This window comes from Haliotis asinina, chromosome 10 (assembly GCF_037392515.1).
Source record: "Haliotis asinina isolate JCU_RB_2024 chromosome 10, JCU_Hal_asi_v2, whole genome shotgun sequence".
In the NCBI taxonomy this organism is placed as follows: domain Eukaryota; kingdom Metazoa; phylum Mollusca; class Gastropoda; order Lepetellida; family Haliotidae; genus Haliotis; species Haliotis asinina.
Window position 1 is genome coordinate 32,521,926 of NC_090289.1, and position 18,932 is coordinate 32,540,857.

Here is an 18,932-nt window from a genome sequence, read left to right on the forward strand (position 1 = left end):
GGAATAAATATAAATTGCTGTGAGTAAAAGCATAGCAGAAGTTTTGTCCGTTCTATATTATTACCACTAATTATTGTCCAGATAAGACTTGTGTTGATTATATATCTTCATATTTGACCTTAGACCAATTGGTATTTCTTGTGAGGAGTACCATACTTTGATTGTTTAATTACAAGCTTGTTCACCATGCCTGCATGCAGATGATATTGCAAATTAGCAGCAGTTTACTGCCCCACGTCAATCTTTCTGCTCAGTTGGAGTTTATTAGCATAAAATATATACACCAGACGAGAAAATCTTAACATGGAATGTTGATTGGCGGCACCATGTTAACAAACAAGTCTGAAGTGTTGTTGGGTATTTTATGAGAGCACCCGTTATCCCAACCAAATCTTATTACCATGATGTCTCATAACCCTGGGACCAGGTACACGTTGATAAGCTGACATGAGTTATCTCCCTTTCATTGCACTCTGTCAAAACAAAATAATGGTTTCCCAATATTGCAGATTGACGTGTGGCAATCAATCTGATGAAGACGTTTTTTGTTATAGACCTGTGCCTTACCTCCTTAATTTCCTCCATGCCTCCATCGACAAGCGAGTCTCACACCGAACTGCCTATTAACCCGGTAATACTGAGAGAGTATTAAACTCTGATCTCCATGGCTTATCTAGGCCTAAGGTTACATTACTATTTGCTTAAGTTTGAAGGTAGAAGGCAGTTAATTATTTGGAAGTTTACTTTTCATGTATTTGGATGTTTGTGCTCCTGCTTAAGCACAAGCCGATTGCATTCTCCATCCATCCTCCTGTGCTAATAGGAGAGAGCTAGGCTGTCTGCTAGGACCATGTGTAAATATTGGTCTTGGCCCAGCCCCTCTGATTTTCACACATGTTCTCCTCGTTTTTTCATTCAGGGGAAAAACTGAGCCTTTCCTTTGCCTGTTTGTTGGGTCAGATTTTGTTGTTGGGAATATGGCACGGAACTGAGCTGTGTCAGCGAAAGAGGGGAATCTTGCATGACGTGTAAGGATTTCCTATTTTGAGATATTCACGTTTTAAAGTGATGATAGTGTTTAGATGATTATGATTTTGATCATGAAAATTGTGGTTGGGATGACAGGGATATGTAACAGAAATTGACAGGGTGAAATGTCTATGATGGTCTTGCTAAATGATGATGATGATGATGATGATGATGATGATGATGATGATGATGATGGAGATGGTTAATGATAGACTGAGGAATGGTGGTGATGACGAAGATGATAATGGTTCATGTAAGACTGAAGAATGGTGATGACAATTTCGATGATGGTGATGATGATGATGATGATGATGATGATGATGATGATGATGATGATGATTGTTTTTATTATTATTATGACAAGCATAACAATGTTAATTCTAAGGTAACATCATTTTTTTAAACAAAAGGCATCTTATTGTTCTGAAAACGTCTTAGCAGAAATTGTAATCTTTTCACACATGTTCAGTAAAGTTCTGAAAGGGATGCATTTCATTGTTAGATGATCACAACTATATCACCAGAACCATGTAATGTTCCTGGATATAGTCATGTCATCGTAATGTTGAGTAACACAAAAACTAATTGCTACAGGAATTTTTGACCATTTTGAGTTTGACAGTAAATAAACACAAAAAAAACCTGGAGAGAACGTTTCATCAGATTTGTGACGACGTTGTCCATTCCAATGTTATCCTGTATGTAGCAGAACATTGTGGAGAATCTATAATTAACAGGTACAGGTCCATCTCTGGTCCTATGGTAGCCTTGGGCTGACTTAGGCTACCACAGCAGTAGTAGCTGCATTAACCAATTACCTCCGAATAGCCACGGAGTGATCTGATTGTACCAGGCTTGTCTCTTACTGGTTTAACTTTAACCCTTTTGCTGCCATCGATGGAAGTCTTGGAATGCATGGTAGTAAGAAGTGTGTAATGTATACCCTGAAAAAATTATAGCTGAAACTTCCACAACAATATTGAATAGTTAGGCCAGTGCAATTCCTTCAGTTAGAAAATATGGATATTATCAGAGCTTTTTTCTATTTTTCTGTTATGTAATGAAAACCAGTTTGGCAAAAAAAATCTTAGATTATTTAATTTTCAAGAATATTAGTCTAAAATGTTTATTGATAAACAAATAAAAAGGTATCCGTGTGGTGTTATTTACAAGGAATATCCTTATGGTGAGGATTTATGGACGTCATCCCTTTCCATATTTCTTATGCTTTTGTAAGTTTTGTCATTCATGGTGCAGATTTTGTAGTTTCTATTTCATTTCACACTACAAATTTTCGTTGTTGGGATGTTTTGGTTTTCTTGACTTTTCATCACTCACCAGTTCTTTTCCTTGAATAAATATAATTGGTGTTATAAGGCTATAAAATGTTAATGTCATAAATCTAATAACATGTGTCTTGTATCAACAGGACTGACTAACAGTAGGTATATTTTGTAGGTTTAGCTAAATCAAAACCCTCACCTGGAACCTTTGCAAAACAGTCATGTTAAACCCTACCCTAAAGAATAGTGTTAAGCACACACCTGTTGTAAGGTGTAATACAAATGTAGTGTTATTATCTAACCTGAGGTACTTGGTCCAGGAAGAAATGGTCTTCAGCAACCTGTAGTAAGAGGCGACTCAGGAGATGGGATGGTCAGGCTCACTGACTTAGCATATCCCAAGTGCATAAGTTGATACTCATGATGTCAATGACTAGATTGTCTGGTCCATACTTGATTATTTACAGACCGTCATCATATAGTGAGACATTGCTGAGTTGGGGCATTAAACAATGAACAAACCTTACTTCAGCATTAGAGCAGTGTTAATCCTAACCAAGTCTAAAGTCTAGCTTAAGAGCAGTGTTAAAACCTAACCAAGTCTAATGTGTAGATTAAGAGCAGTGTTAAAACCTAACCTGGTGTCAAGTTGAGTGGATGAGCATTGTTAAACCACAAACTGGTGTTATGTCTAGTGAGAAGAAGTGTTAAACTTTAACCTGGTGTTAAGTCAAGCAGCGAGTAATGTTAAACCCTTTACTGCTGGTAAGTCAAACGAGGAGTTGTGTTAAACTCTTTCCTGCTGTTAGGTCAAGCAAGGAGCAGTGTTTAACCCTAACTGGTGTTAAGTCAAGCGAGGAGTAGTGTTGAACCCTAACCTTGTGTTATGTCAAGCGATGAGTAGTTTTAATCACTAACCTTGTGTTACGTCAAACAATGAGTAGTTTTAATCACTAACCTTGTGTTACATGAAGTGAGGAGTTGTTTTATTCACTAGCCTTGTGTTACATCAAGCGATGAGTAGTGTTAAACCTCGTGTTAAAGGGGCACTGATGCGAAGCGAATAATGTTTCTTGCCAACGGTCTAATTACGAAACTGGACGGGACTGGACTCCTGTCCACATTAGCAGAATTTCTTCACCCTAAAAAGTGAAGAAGCTGTATGCCCGACATTTCATTTCATAGCAAGTCATTTGTTTCATATAAGTCCGAAAGATTGCAAAGCTCTATATTTAGGTGGTTTTGAGGGTTGACCCAGTTGTCATAGCAAACATCATACATAAATTTTGGTAGCTACGACACTGGTTCATTATCTATGATAATAAAACACAGGTGATTTATCTGAATTCATAAACTAATAACGACTGTGCCATTGGTAGAGAAATCTGAAAGTTTTCTTACATAAAAAAACCCTGATTATACCCATTTAGCCATGTACACAGCAAATAGCTGTGTGCATTTCTTATGTAACAACGAAGTTCTGTTGGTATCCTCAAAACAGTTTTGGCCCATAAGTGTTTTCAGGATGCATCCAACACAGAGATTACATCTTCCTTGGTGTAACTCGCATTTGATGGTATAAACCTACATGTGTTACTTGTCATCATTCACTTAATGATCAGTTAACATCAATAAAATTACTCGACATAGGTTCCCATTTGGCATTTCTCCTGTCTGGAGTAAATACTCAACATTATAAATTAAGGTCTGTAGTGGCAAATGTATTGCATGTAATGTAATATGTGCATGTAAGTGATGCAAGAGGGTTTAACAACTGAGTTACAAAAACAAACATTGATCAAAGGATTAACCAATAACCCACTGATTGATTAATTACTTCCACAGCGGATTTGTCAAAAAGGCAGTGTTTATGAGTGTAAATTTACGTAAGCTATACTGAATACACCCTGTTGCAGTGTTAGATTTGTGTGAAATTTTAAGTGAGTTCAAATTGATGAAAATAATGTTTCTGGACCCCCTTCCAATGTTAAATAGATGGGCAGATGTAAAATAGAAGGGGTCCTCACTGAATTTGATGAGTCAAAACACTCCAAAACCCTCTCGAGCCAACACTTCTGTCGTAAAGTACGATTGTAAAAACAACATCCTTCCTATAAGGAATTAACCACCACTGCTTGATTGATTGATTGTTGCTCATTATTGGCTAACTAATGGCGGACATCGTATTGTTAGTTGCCAGGTGTGCTGTCCTGGGTGACCAATGAGATTATGTATACACCAGTGTGAACATTTCTCAAACGATGTGTCACTTTTTTGCATATTAGACTGTTGAAAGACACAATACATAGAGCAAGATTATTTACCAGCTGCAGATGAATGGAATATCATTCTTTTATGTTCTTTTATGATATTGATGGATACATTCCTGAACGAGTAATAGTCTTAAATTTAATATTTGCATTTTGTTTTAATTTATTTCTTGTAGCATTCAGCAGAATCTGTATTACAGAAAACATGCACTAGGTCGCGAATAGGGTGTGTGAGAAATATGATTCAATCTATACAATGTTTAGATATTAAAATCATGTTAGAAATTCATTGTAAGTATAAGCAGACCATGTGGGTTTTTTTTATTAACTTTGAAAATGCATACAAATGTGACTAGGTTTATAAGACAAAATATAAAGACCTACATTGACTTTGTTATTTTTCAGTCCTAACATGTTTTTTTTGATATCACTAGCAGATGAGTAAACTTCAAGGTGTTTGATTTGTTTTCATAATAACGAAGTGAAATGACTTCATCTTTGTTGATCATTCTACACATAAACTATCAATTGCGCATATGGGAGGCGCAGCAGAGATCACGAACCAGTTATGAATTCTGGGATATCATCCAGGTACTCCTGGGAGAAAAACAATAGCAAAAAGAACCACCAGTCCATGGAAATTGCTCCGCATCAGTGCCCCTTTAAGTCTAGTCTGTGAGGAGCAGTGCTACTCTCTAATCTGATGTTAAGTTGAGCAAGGAGCAGTGTTAAACTTTAACCTGGTCTTCAGTCAAGCAAGGAGCAGTATTAAACCCTTGACTTAACAACTCTATCCTGCTGTTAAGTCAAGCAAGGAGCAGTGTTAAACCCTAACCTGGTCTTCAGTCAAGCAAGGAGCAGTGTTAAACCCTAACATACAGTAATAACTCTAGCCCAAAGAGTGTTAAACCCTAATCCTCCGGGTTATTTTTCGGACAGGAAAAGTGATTTTGTCTTAAAGGTCAAGTAGTTGTTGTGAAAGTAGAATCTTTGTCATCCACAACCCTTGGCATTTTCAGGCATAATTATTACCAAGGATTAACTCCTATACCTATTTTTGTCCGGAGAAGCAGCGTCTTTGGCCCATTCTGTCTGAAGAGCTGATTGAAGGACAGCAAAGTCTGGTTGTCTGAGGAGACGGTGTGGTCTGGCTTGTACACAGTTATGATGATAACAGCTTCTTAGATGCCACCGACTTATTGTGTGGGTCAACTAATAACGCTGTAGTATTGATAATTCATGAAGAGATTTGTGGAGGGATTTTGTGGGTAATTATTACACATTCCCTTTTGTGGAAGTGATTGATGGCAAACCAATGTTAATAAGATACCATTTGGTTGCCAACTACCTATTGTCTGGTTTGTTTCTCCACAGAATTTCGATTCAGAATCTTGAATTCATCGAGGAACCTTCAGATGGTTAGATTTAATTTCATACATGTCATTTCAGATTTTGTAGGCGGATGTTTAATGGTTTAATTTTTTGTCTTGTCAGTCACTTGTAGAAAAAAAATATATTCATTCAATATTGAACTCAATTCTATTTAAGATTGGCTTAGTATGAAATATTTGAACACTGTTAGAATTTTTGAAAAAAGTCTTTGACTTATTTTTGGTAGGAAAGTTGATACTGAACAAAGGTCAAAATGTGGTGTTCACCAAATTAATGTGCACTACCTCTTTGTGATATTTGCACACTGTGGCGTTCAATCCCTGGTCAGTATTATCTCAGTGTGAAGGTCACGCACTGTGGCATTCAGTCCCTGGTCAGTATAATCTCAATGTGATGGTCACATACTGTGGTGTCCAATCCCTGGTCAATATAATCTCAGTGTGATGGTCACATACTGTGGTGGCACCGTCCTAATGTACGACCCATCTATGTAAAGGCCATGTGTCCACTACCTCTCTGTAAAGCTTACATATCCAACTCTGAAGTTCAAGAACTCACATATTTCTTGTTATTTAATGAGTATCTTGTAACTGTGGACTGCAAGTGAGAAAAGTTAGCAAATGAAGAGTGTGCACAATTATCTTATGAAAACATGCAGCATGATCTAATGCAAACAATCATAGCAAATCATTTCATGACAACACCAAGTTCCAGGATGTTGTTGATATGTTCGATGAAAGAAGAATAAACATTCATTATAGTTATTTAAAAAAATACACTTTTCACTGGCTGACATGATCTGAAACATGATGCTGCAGGGTCCCTTGGCCTGTATAAGATCTTTCACAGAAAGTCCTACTGTATCAGATCTTTCCCCAAAAATCCAGCTGTGCAAGATCTTCCCAAGCCTGGACTTGGTTGTGCATATTAGAGGAAACTGCTGCAATGGGCATGACATTTGGAATGATGACATTCTATTTGTTTATGCGTAACAAGAGTGTGGAAACTAATCAATTTTATCACCATGAGCTGTGACAAGCCATAATTGTCTCCCCTTGGGTCAGAGTGTGGTGTACAATTATCGTTAGAGGACAATGCGATCAAATATCCTTCAAATCCCTGTAGACTTGTCTGTACACATAATTATCCACGTTTTGTGGTTGATTCTGTGAAAGCGTGTGTAAGCTGGTTGTTAAAGCCCATTAATATTTGATCATGTTTTCGCAGAAGTGATACAGCACTCGCCCTGTTAAGTGACGATTGAACCTCTGCATGCGATCCATCTCAACAAGCTCTGTCCGACTCTGTGTCTCTTCTGGCATTTAGCTCCCACTTTGTATGGAAATAGATTCACACAATGTCCAACAAAGAATGTTATAATGACGACAGTTGGCATGGAAAAATACATTTCAGTTATGGGGCGCTTTGTGAAAGTAATTAGGTCATAGCACTAAAATTTAATCTGCTTCATCTTTGTGAAAGAATTAAGCTTTTATCATTTGAGGGAAGGACAATTCTTTTTCTTTTTTCAAAGCATTATTTCGAAAGCTCTATATTGTTAATAGTGTTGTTGCTGCAAGGCATTGTGATGTCTTTAAGTACATGTCTGCTACTCAACATTTGATAGGAAATATTCACATGGTTAAGAAACGTATTGGACTATGATTTTGATAATTAAAATTGAACGGATGAGTGTGAATTAGGGTGAAGTCCCAACAAAGCATACTCTCAAGCAAAGGATGCATGCTTGGATTTTGTGGTTTGCCTGGGTGTTGTTGAATTGCTATCCTCTCAATGTCAATCAATGATGCTCATGATGTCAATCACTGGATTGTTTTGTTAGCTTGAGTACTAACATTATACAACAAATGAATGAACACAATGAATGAAAAGATGGTTCTAGATTATTTTTCATATGACAACTACATGCTATCAGGATTGATTAATAGTATTTTCCCTATCTTTATGTTATTAACACACATACAACAAACAAAAATTGAGCACTGTAGATTAATTTTAAAAATGACATATTTATGTGAAAATAATTGTTCTTGAACTTACTTGAGTTTTATAGATTAATATTTTGCTGCTGGGGAAAGATGCTAAGAAATATGGGGGCAGAAACTCTAAGAGCGTTAGTGAAGCTTCCTTCTCTGTTTCATATCTATCTGTTCCAACATGATGTTACAATTACATATCCTAAAGCAGAATATACGCAATTAGGAGACAACCACAGATGGCATCTTCTCAAAAACTTGCAGGTTCAAACAGATTTTTGAAAGTGATATTACCTTGGTGTCTTGCCAGTATTTTTAAATGCGGAATGTGCTGCATACTTACAATATTTTCAGCACATCCCACCCAGGGGGGATTTAATATTTGGAAGATATTCGTCTGATGTTTGGTGTATAATTACTCAAAGACTATAGAAGGTTGTTAGGCCTACCATATGGTGTTCTTGGTGTATGTGGTAGATAAAGGGGGTATGGATGGGATATGAGGAGGGAAAGATGTCACAATATTTCCTGTCTGGAGGCTCATTGTGGTGCCAGAGATGGAAACATCCGCTTCAGGGGATCACAATGGCTGGGGCTTCCTGTCTGTGATTAGAGTCTTCTTTTCCAGATCATTGTGACATGTTGTTGTTATCTGTGACTTTGTTATGGCCAGGGAGATAATGGGATGTGCTGGACAAGACTTGCTTTGCTGGGATATTTCAGATGTTTTGCAGATATTTGCGAAAGTTAACTTGGTGCAATATTGGCAGTTCAGGGTTAAGGGTGGCACTCTGATATGTTGTATGTTACATTACAGCAAATATGCATGTCATCGATCTAAGATGGTGACAAGGCAACGTAGAGATGCATAAAATTGCATAAAATTGTTGCATATTTGTGCAAAATACTTTATCTTCTCTATCAAATCCATGATTTGATGCATTAAAGTCATTGATCTACACAACTGGGACACAACAAATGTCAACCGATTATGTCACCCGGGCCTGACCATACAAGGCTGTCCAAGATCTATTAACAGGTTATAAAAGACCCGTTCTTACTTGTATCTTCTTGGGACCAATCTGATGTGCACTATAGGAGTGAGTGAGTGGGTTAGTATGTTTTTACACAGCTTTTAGCAATAATGCAGCTGGGCTTCAGAAATTGTACCCTTATAGGGAATCGAACCAGGGTCTTTGGCATGATAACCGAATGCTTCAACCACCAGACTGCCTCACCATTCCCAATACTACAAGAGATATAGGTAGCTGTGAATACCACTGTAAGAACACAGTGAGGTTAGGACAGACTGAATTTTGTATATGCCCAGTTTCACTGTCTTGAAGTGAGTGAGTGAGTGAGTTTAGTTTTACGTCGCACTCAGCAATATTCCAGCTATATGGCGACGGTCTGTAAATAATCGAGTCTGGACCAGACAATCCAGTGATCAACAACATGAGCATCGATCTGCGCAATGGGGAACCGATGACATGTGTCAACCAAGTCAGCTAGTCTGACCACCCGATCCCGTTAGTCGCCTCTTACGACAAGCTGAGTCGCCTTTTATGGCAAGCATGGGTTGCTGAAGGCCTATTCTACCCCAGGACCTTCACGGGTCTCACTGTCTTGAAAGTTTATGTGATTTGGTCAGTGAAAGTAAAATCATCCCAGATGGAATGATCAGAATTGCAGTCACAGGTGTATTGTTGGATGTTGTTGTCATTTCAGCGAATCTGAATCAATGAGCCCACCTGTGTGCCCATGGATGTCATGTGAAGTGAATCTCTCGCTGCCTGTGTCCTGTTGGTGTACCTAGATCCGAAGAATTCCGACTGACAGGTACATTCATCATCCTTCCTGTACATGTCGCTGTTGCTTCTGAAGTCCACAACCAGCAGCAAATAACACAATTATTGTTACAGCACAGTCAAGTTGTGTTCACTAATTCCATGAGAATGATATGAATGTTGTCACTGGCTACCATTCAGGAGAATGTTTTCATGATCAGCATTGGTTATAGCACCAAGGATGCCAAACTAATCATACTAGATGAGATGCGGTGATGGTGTCTATGATACTGTGATACTCATCCACATGGGGCCATGGGTTAGCATAGTGGCTGAAGTGCCCACTCATCATGCTCAAGAGCCGTGTTCGATTCTCTTCATGGGTACAGTGCTTGAATCCCCAGTCATGATATTGATGGAATATTGCTAAAAGCAGCGTAAAACCACACTCACTAAACACCAACACCAACACCAACACCAACACCAACACCAACACCAACACCAACACCAACACCCATTCCCACACCCACACCCACACCCACACCCACACCCACACCCACACCCACAACCACACCCACACCCACAACCACACCCACACCCACACCCACAACCACACCCACAACCACACCCACAACCACACCCACAACCACAACCACCATACTCATACTCGTACAATCACACTCACAGCAGCACCTGTATATTTACCTTAACCTCATCGTCCAGATTGCAAGGTCCTCTGATCTGCCAGATCTGTGAAGATTAAGGTAAGTTTTGTATCAACCGTCTTTTAATGTGCTGAGCAGAGTTGACCTGCGTAAGACTGTAACCCAGCAAGACCTGAAATGGACATCCATCATTGACTCTGCAGTCAGTCAGTGCTTATATGATCCTACCTCCCACCTCATACACTCAGTTGGGGAACTAAGTAAGCTGCAACCAGATGGGATGTTAGTCCACTGGCTTTAATGACATCTCAGATGTTCCTTCTATTCACGAGCAGATCCTGATGTCGTACGTTTGTTCAAAACCCCAGTAGTCCGCAACTACCATTTTATCAGACATTTTACATGACAAGCTATCATTTACTCTTATTTTCTGACTTGCCTTTTTTGAAAAAAAATCTTCATTCTTCTTTTCAATTTGGGGATGAACATTGAGATGCCTTCATCATTTGAAGTCAGTGCTAAAATGACTACAGCATTAATAACTGTTTGGTAGGTCTAGGGTCCATTATTTACAAATTAATGTCTATGTGATTTGACACTACTGAATCACTGCCTTTGAATCCCTCAACTTGTTGGATTTGTGCATGTTACTTGGGACAATCATGCTTGACTTTTATGTCCGTCTCTCTAAAGGTGAGAACAGGAATAGCTGTCAAAACTCACTCACTCGAGTTTTCGTGCATTACTTTAAATCTGTTTTCTTTTTTTTCTCAAATGAAACAAATATGTCTTAAATTGCCTGCATTGTAAGAAGTGCAGTGCTTTCCATAGAATAACAGCCTTGACTGCTGACAGTGTATTGAATGTGAAGTTCAGTGTGGGTCAGCTGCATTTGTTCGGGTCATTTCAGAAAAACAACACTTTTTTCTTCTCATTTACTATGATGTACAAAATATTTCTTGAAAAGGCCCTTACTTCCGCAAAATATGAGCCCAAGAAATTCTTATGAAAAAGTTATACTCGTTTTGTTTAAAGATTCCTTAATGGCTTCTAAGGTCAAGTTCACCTTAACACTTAAGCAACCAAATATAGCCAGCTGCAGTCTAAAAACCTGCTTCAATCACACACCCACTCACTCACTCACTCATATGCTCACAGGCTGAACAAGTCCATATGCCTTTTACAAGAAATAATCACACATGACAGATTATGATCAGTTTGAGAGTCTCTGTTTGCCTCAGCTCAAAGTGTGATGAATCAGTGACGTTTTGTAAATTTGCTGCACCACGGATAGCAGGATGACTTTGAATGTGAAATGGTGTATGGTGATTGCCTCCTGGACTCACAGCAGACCCGATGACATCCCACAGGCTCAAACCAATTGATTTAGAGGCCATCAGAGAATGGTTCATTTGATTGGGCCTCATTCCCTTTTATTGGCAGGGGACATTACTTGTTTGGTCAGTGGATCTTGACCAAGATTGGTCTGCTTGCAGTAGCCTTATCATGAGCAATGGTCAAAACTCCCAGGAAATGGATGTGCTGCTGTTTGGTTAATGGCATCACTAGACTTGTCAATCCCCCTAGTATGCTTGCAGACAGAAACGTGTGACCGCCATACATTGAAGATTTACCTGCTGCTTAGAGACAGCATCGATGGCTGGACGTTGAATCGGCTCTTCCTTTGTGGATGAAGGCGTCGGTTTTGTGATACTGATCATATGTTAAGGTGTGGCGATGAAGGATATTGTTATTTTAGCCAGATGGGTCAGAATTGGAATGAAAGCATTGATTTGCTGCTTGTGACATGAACTCTGATCAGTATAATATTACATCAGTTCATGTTTGTCCCCGAGTTAACTTAATGAATCGGTTTTTATGAAATGTCATGAGTATCATGATGGCTTAATGTAACTTTTTGACATGCTTAATTTCCTGTCTTTTATTATCGATTTTGCTTGATATTTTCATTAATGTAACAGGGTTTTGAGTCAAGGATTTAGAGTATTTACTTATGCAACCTGAAACTCTGAAATGCATTGTCATGTTTATCAAGTTGCACCCAGTGTTTTTAATATTTTGCCTTTCGAAGAAATCCAACTTCACCTAGGAAACAAAATGAGGAAGAGCTGACCTGGAGCAGTAACTCTGATGGCTACATGGCAAGTGATTGAATGACTGATGCTGTTCATGCCGTAAAATTTCATTATATTAATATTCTGACTCACAGCACAATTATGTTAAAATTATGTGATAAATCACAAAGACCCAAACCCCAAATTATATTTATTTCTATGCAGTGCTTATGGTACATTCTGTTTTTGTCTAGTGCAACAAAGTCATTAACTAAGATAGCACTGAGTGCAAGTAGATGTTATATTCAGAATAAATGTTGAACCCTGGATTTTAGTTTCTTGATTGATCAGTGAAACACATATGAATTTCATGTTCATTTTATCGACCATTGGTTTTTCACCTCCAGAGCTGAGGTCAGGGGAAATTCGGTTTAATGTTGTTCTTAAGAGTGTGCGTGCGTGCGTGCGTGTGTGCGCATGCTAGCCTAGACTGAAGCTGGTTTTATATTGTCAACTCACTGAGATACCATACCACAGTCAAGCATGAATACCCCACTCAGACACGACTCCGAGCCATCCAGTCTTTGCTGAATCCATAAATGCTACACCAGGCAAAGACCAACAAGTTGCTTTTTTCAGCATCTTTTGCGTGCGTGCGTGCGTGCGTGCGTGCGTGTGTGCGTGAGACTGCAGGGACACTGGGTTAGAATATTTTTTCTGTAAATATTTCCTCTGCTGCTCATAAACTGCTCATCAGGTGGTTTGGGTTAGGTGATTTGGGGTGTTGTTGTGTGGGTAATTGTTTGAAATGTCAGTTGCTGGATAAAACAGTAGAGGCTCCATTCTTTTCTGGATTTCCATCATATATCTAAGTACTCTCATGTGTGGTAGTACAAACACAAGCAATAACATGTCTGGTGATTTGTTGAAACATTTGTGAGAAGCACCTGCTGAGATTTTGCCTGGCTAAATGAATGGTTTACTTAATTATCAGTAAACTATCTGTGTATAATTGTATAAAATGATACCCTGTTATCGTTAATAAAAAAATCCATCACAATTTCCAATCCAGCCATTGTTTCTTCAAGCACTGATTGAATCCCATACCATTAGAATCTGGTTATTTCTTCATTCATTCAAATTCTAAAGATTCAGAATAATTGGACGCACAATTGGGTTTAATGTTTTTGATGAGTTTCTTGTAACTCTGCTTTTTGTTGTCTCTGTTTGTAATCCCTGTCGTGAAATCCTCTCAGTTCAACGGCATTAACAGCATGAAGCTGTGAGCCACATGACAGCAGGTCGTATCACCTGTGAGTGGAATACGACACATGCAAGTGCTATTGCATTAAATGCTCAGTGCGTAGTAATCACCCATATTTATCTGCTATAGAACAGCAAGACGGTCAATTACCTCGCAGCATTTATTTTGACAGATTCAATGACATATTGCCACAATATTACCCCCCATTTATTGCACTCAAATGAAATTGCCCTAAAATGGGGGGATGAGAGGTGGATACTGGGGAGGAATGATCAGTGAAGAGCACCCTCTGATCTCCTATAGTTATAACTCAGATAGTTTTTCATATTTTCTCCTCCCAATATCCAGCGCCAGCCATCAGACTGTGATGCTATGGTGAAATGTGGAGTTTATGTGCATTTATTGCTATTTGATTTCTATCAAATCTAAACCTGTTACCATAATTACTGGGGATTCAAGAAAATATGAGTAACGCTCAATGAAGGAAACGGAGTTGAGAACCGAATCAATAATCTCATTATTAAATGTCAGCCCGCATGATGCTGATTCTGAGATAGAGACGTTTGATTGGCTGACAACAACAAGGAGGTTCTCGGACTTTTAACTGTAGTTCTGGGTTAGGGAAAAGGTGAAAGGTCAAGGCATTATTGCAGTTCTAATGTAAGGTCGGACTCGGTAAACGATCATTTGATAATTACTTTGATGAAAACGCAGGATTTATTGAATAAAGATTAGCATCTTGCCGTCAGTGTAATCTGGGAACTCTCAGTTTAATATCAGTTTCATTAGTGGAAGATGGACTGTATGACAGACCGGGAATAAAGGTGATTGAGATGTTTCTTTTTATGACATTTTATTTGGCTTTATCATGAATATATATCATCACTTAATTGCAACGGATGGATTTGAAAAGTTTTACGAGATTCATTTCAATGTTAATATTGGTTTTATTTCTTGATAAAAATAGAAAGGACTTAAAGCGAATAACATCATAATACTTTTTAAGATTTAATTATGACTTTTGATCCAAGAACTCTCTGTCTCATGTATTTAGATAATAAATCTGTTTTTCAATATTCAGTAAGTATGCATTTTTAAATTGTGTAAACTCTTTGATTTCAACAGATTTTGTCCGTGTACAGTCCTTTTGCAAATAGAATTAACATATTTTACGTGAACCTTTAGATGTTATTGTATTAAGAGAAGGGAAATGTATTTATGAATTTATGTAATACGTTAACTTATGATGAGCTAATTGTTATGACCAATCAAAGGGAGTGAACTCTTGAGGCCTTACTTTCCCCAGGGTCTTGAACATTACTTATACAGGTATGGAACATCTTAGGTGGGAGATTTTATATAGATGTAGTGTTTCTGACAGTATGACATCTATCTACGTATATGTTGTAGTATGTTGCATGTCAGAAATGAGAACGCTGGAACAGTCTCACGGAATCATGAGTTGAGGCATGGCCGCACAAGTTCTCTCACAACATCAGTCTGCCTGTGCTGTATGAAAAACAAAAAATAAACACTAATTCTAATTTTAGATACCTGCAGACCCTACTTTTTTCTGTTTTCTTTCCTAGGTACTTCGGTTACCCTAGTAGTTACAGACCACCAAAGACCTGGGTTTGATTCCCCATGTGGGTACAATGTGTGAATTCCATTTTTAGTATTCCCCACTGTGACATTGCTGGAACAGTGCTAAAGGCGGTATAAAACTAAACTCACTCACTCCTAAGTACTTCACATTGTGAGGAAATGGAAAACAAACTTGTGAAAATAAAAACTTAAAAACTAAATTCAACCTATGAATACACAATGCTGTTTTGTGGTCAACAGTAATATGTTATGTTTGAGATTATGCAGAGGTGGATGAGTGGGTTAGATGGCTTTGTGTGCTGGCCATTCGATGCCTGACTCTTAGAATGTGTGTGAATCCTGGATGGGTCTCAAACTTGCAAAGTAGTAGAATATGTATTTAATTGAGAAAGTGAAATCCCAAATGCAAATTGTGATAAATGCAACCTGCTGACCTGAATTTCATAAATATTAACTTGGTTATATTTAGCTTAAAAGAAGTACTGAATACCTAATCTGAATAAATATGTTCAAAGTATGAAAATGTGGTACACAAATCCATATCACATGCAAGTATTACATGGGAACAATAAGCGTTTTCAAACATGGCTACATCGTTGTTAAATGTTACAATACAGGACTTCATCACTTTCCCAGTGTCTTGTTGATTACAAAACCTCCTATGCTTGTGTTATATTCAGCATATCAAAATTCTCTGAAGAATGATTACCTGCTAATGTGACAAAAAGATACTTTGTTTCTTGTCTTCAATAATGAAGAACAACAAAGTTTGAGATGTTGTGGAAATAGTATACATTGTTTGTCGACATGCACTGGTGAAAGCTCCCACCTGCCTGGTATCTAGAGCTGATAATACAGAACCGGAGACAGTCATAGTCCCAAGTTAGACACCGTCATCTCTCAAGGTGATGGAAGTTGAGACATGTGGAATTTGTATTTGGGAGAGGCGAAGGAAGATGAGTGCATTGTCTGACTGCAAGGGAATGCTGTAACTGATGCTTTGAAGATCACTCTTGTATTGAGAAAACGGCCATGTTGTGTGCACTGGGCATGGCTTTGATGGCAGTTGGTCTTTCTGCTGTCTTGAGCCTTTTCTTCAGTTTTGTAAGACAGTTTTAACCTGTTTGTGTTTTTATTATGTTTAGATGTAAGTTATGAGATATCTTTTAGGTATGGTTGACAGAGCTGTGTCAAGGAATCACAGTTTACTGTTTACTGAATAGAGTTTCCTCCCTTCACAATGCCAGGATTCAGTCATTGTGTTTTGAAATCGGATTAGGCCTGATGATTATATTTGGTTGATTTTGTTTTTTAGGTTTTGTTAAATTTAAGACTCCCTCCAACATCAAATTAATATGTCTATGTAGGTTTGAAACAAACAAACATATTAACATAGAAAGAGGTATTAGTGTCAGTTCAGTATTTTCCATATTCTTACTAGCTGTCATCAATTTGAATTAATTTGCATATTTATGTTGACACTATAAGATGCATCCAACACCACATGTTACCCGCAAGTAAGCTTTACAAGTACTACCACACAGCCGCCATCGGACCTTTTTGTCATTTGATACTAGATGCATGTGATAGATACGTATGTAGTCTGACAATAATGTTCCTGGAATGAGCTAATTGTTGTGTATTCCATATACAAGATGATACATATCTGTAACCAATATCATACCAAGCAATGTCACTCTGACAAATGTCATGATTATGTTCCATGGTCGTAATGTAGGGGTGAATGAGTGTGTCAGTGAGTTTAGTTTTACGCTGCACTCATCAATATTCTATGGTGGCGGTCTGTAAATAATCTAGTCTGGACCAGACAATCCAGTAATCAACAGCATGAGCATCAATCTGTGCAATTGGGAACCGATAACATCTGTCAAACAAGTCAGCGATCTTTACTACCCAATCCTGTTAGTTGCCTCTTTGGACAAGCATAGTCCCCTTTTATGGCAATCATTGGTTGCTGAAGGCCTATTCTATCGCGGACCTTACAGGTCTTGTAATTTGTATGAGTTCGGTCTTGGTAATGATAATAATTAATGTGTAAATCACTGCTCTTTGAAACAAGTTAAAAGTGCTATTTTATATCTAAGTGGATCTGTATGCGTGTGATTTTTATTCTTTTCCTCCAGGGATTATTTAACCCATGATTACATGGTGCCATTTTAGAAAGTTGTTAGTTGTAACAAGTGTTGTATTTTGGACTACGCTCTCTCAGTAAAGGACAGATTGTTGTATTTCGGACTATGCTTTCTCAGTAAAGTACAGGTTGTTGTATTTGGGATTACACTTTCTCAGTAAAGTACTGGTTGTTGTATTTTGGAACTACACTTTCCCAGTAAAGTACAGGTTGTATTTTGGAACTACACTTTCCCAGTAAAGTATAGGTCGTATTTTGGACTACACTTTCTCAGTAAAAGTACAGGTTGTTGTATTTTGGACTACACTTTCCCAGTAAAAGTACAGGTTGTTGTATTTTGGACTACGCTTTCTCAGTAAAGTACAGGTTGTTGTATTTGGGACTACGCTTTCTCAGTATAGTACAGGTTGTTGTAGTACAGGTTGTTGTATTTGGGACTACGCTTTCTCAGTATAGTACAGGTTGTTGTAGTACAGGTTGTTGTATTTGGGACTACGCTTTCTCAGTATAGTACAGGTTGTTGTATTTTGGACTACACTTTCTCAGTAAAAGTACAGGTTGTTGTATTTTGGACTACACTTTCTCAGTAAAGTACAGGTTGTTATATTTTGGACTACGCTTTCTCAGTATAGTACAGGTTGTATTTGGGACTACACTTTCTCAGTAAAGTACAGGTTGTTGTCTTTGGGACTACGCTTTCTCAGTAAAGTACAGGCTGTTGCAGTTTTGTCAGGTTAAGTCCAATCGGGATTCAAACCCATACCCTCTGTAAGGCACCTAATCATCAGCACACACAGCGACTTACACCGAGCTAACTTTGTGGTCTGGCGATCAAGTGCCTGAACCTTATGGTGTGGGTTTGAATCCCAGATAGTACTCAACCTAATAAACGTACTAAAATCAGTACTTAACTGAGAAAGTGTGATCCAGATGTAACATGTGTTATACAACCCATGCTGATGGTGACATGGCTGAAATAATCTCTGAATTAAATCAAACCCATCACACTAGTGTTTCAAATGTACTTTAACACAGCAAACAGCCAGCAATACATACAGTATTAGTTCCAGTGATCAAAGGACAACCGTTTCATGGTTCATCAACAATACTATCCAAGATTTGAACCCTCTGGAATCTTGCCAGTACACACCATCTGGGAACTTCCATTGGCTTCTCTTGGTGGCCCTCCACCGAACCATGGACTCATGCTTCGGGTGATGTGTCATTGGTAATAAAGGGATTGGTTGTGAACTGAATGTACTAGGTGAGGCACTTCATTCCAGAGAAAACGTTCTTGTCATCTTATATCACCTTGTTTATTGTTATTCTTATCCAATAGGTTTGATGGAAGATTTATGTTTTATGAAAGAATGATGATTTTGTTTGAGAGAGAAAAGTAATAACTGTTATTTA

At 38.2% G+C, this 18,932-nt stretch overlaps 1 protein-coding gene across 7 annotated transcripts in view; it reads left to right on the forward strand.

Annotated features, from left to right (window-relative positions):
- LOC137298154 (poly(rC)-binding protein 3-like) overlaps positions 1-18,932 on the forward strand; it is a 351,152-nt gene that overhangs the window by 169,260 nt on the left and 162,960 nt on the right. For 6 of the 7 annotated variants that reach the window (XM_067830277.1, XM_067830285.1, XM_067830289.1 and 3 more), the window contains exon 5: positions 9,700-9,810. The gene's annotated coding sequence lies outside the window, so the exon portion shown is untranslated. Of the gene's footprint in view, positions 1-9,699; positions 9,811-18,932 lie in introns of those variants that run through there. The other variant, XM_067830270.1, reaches the window with a different exon arrangement.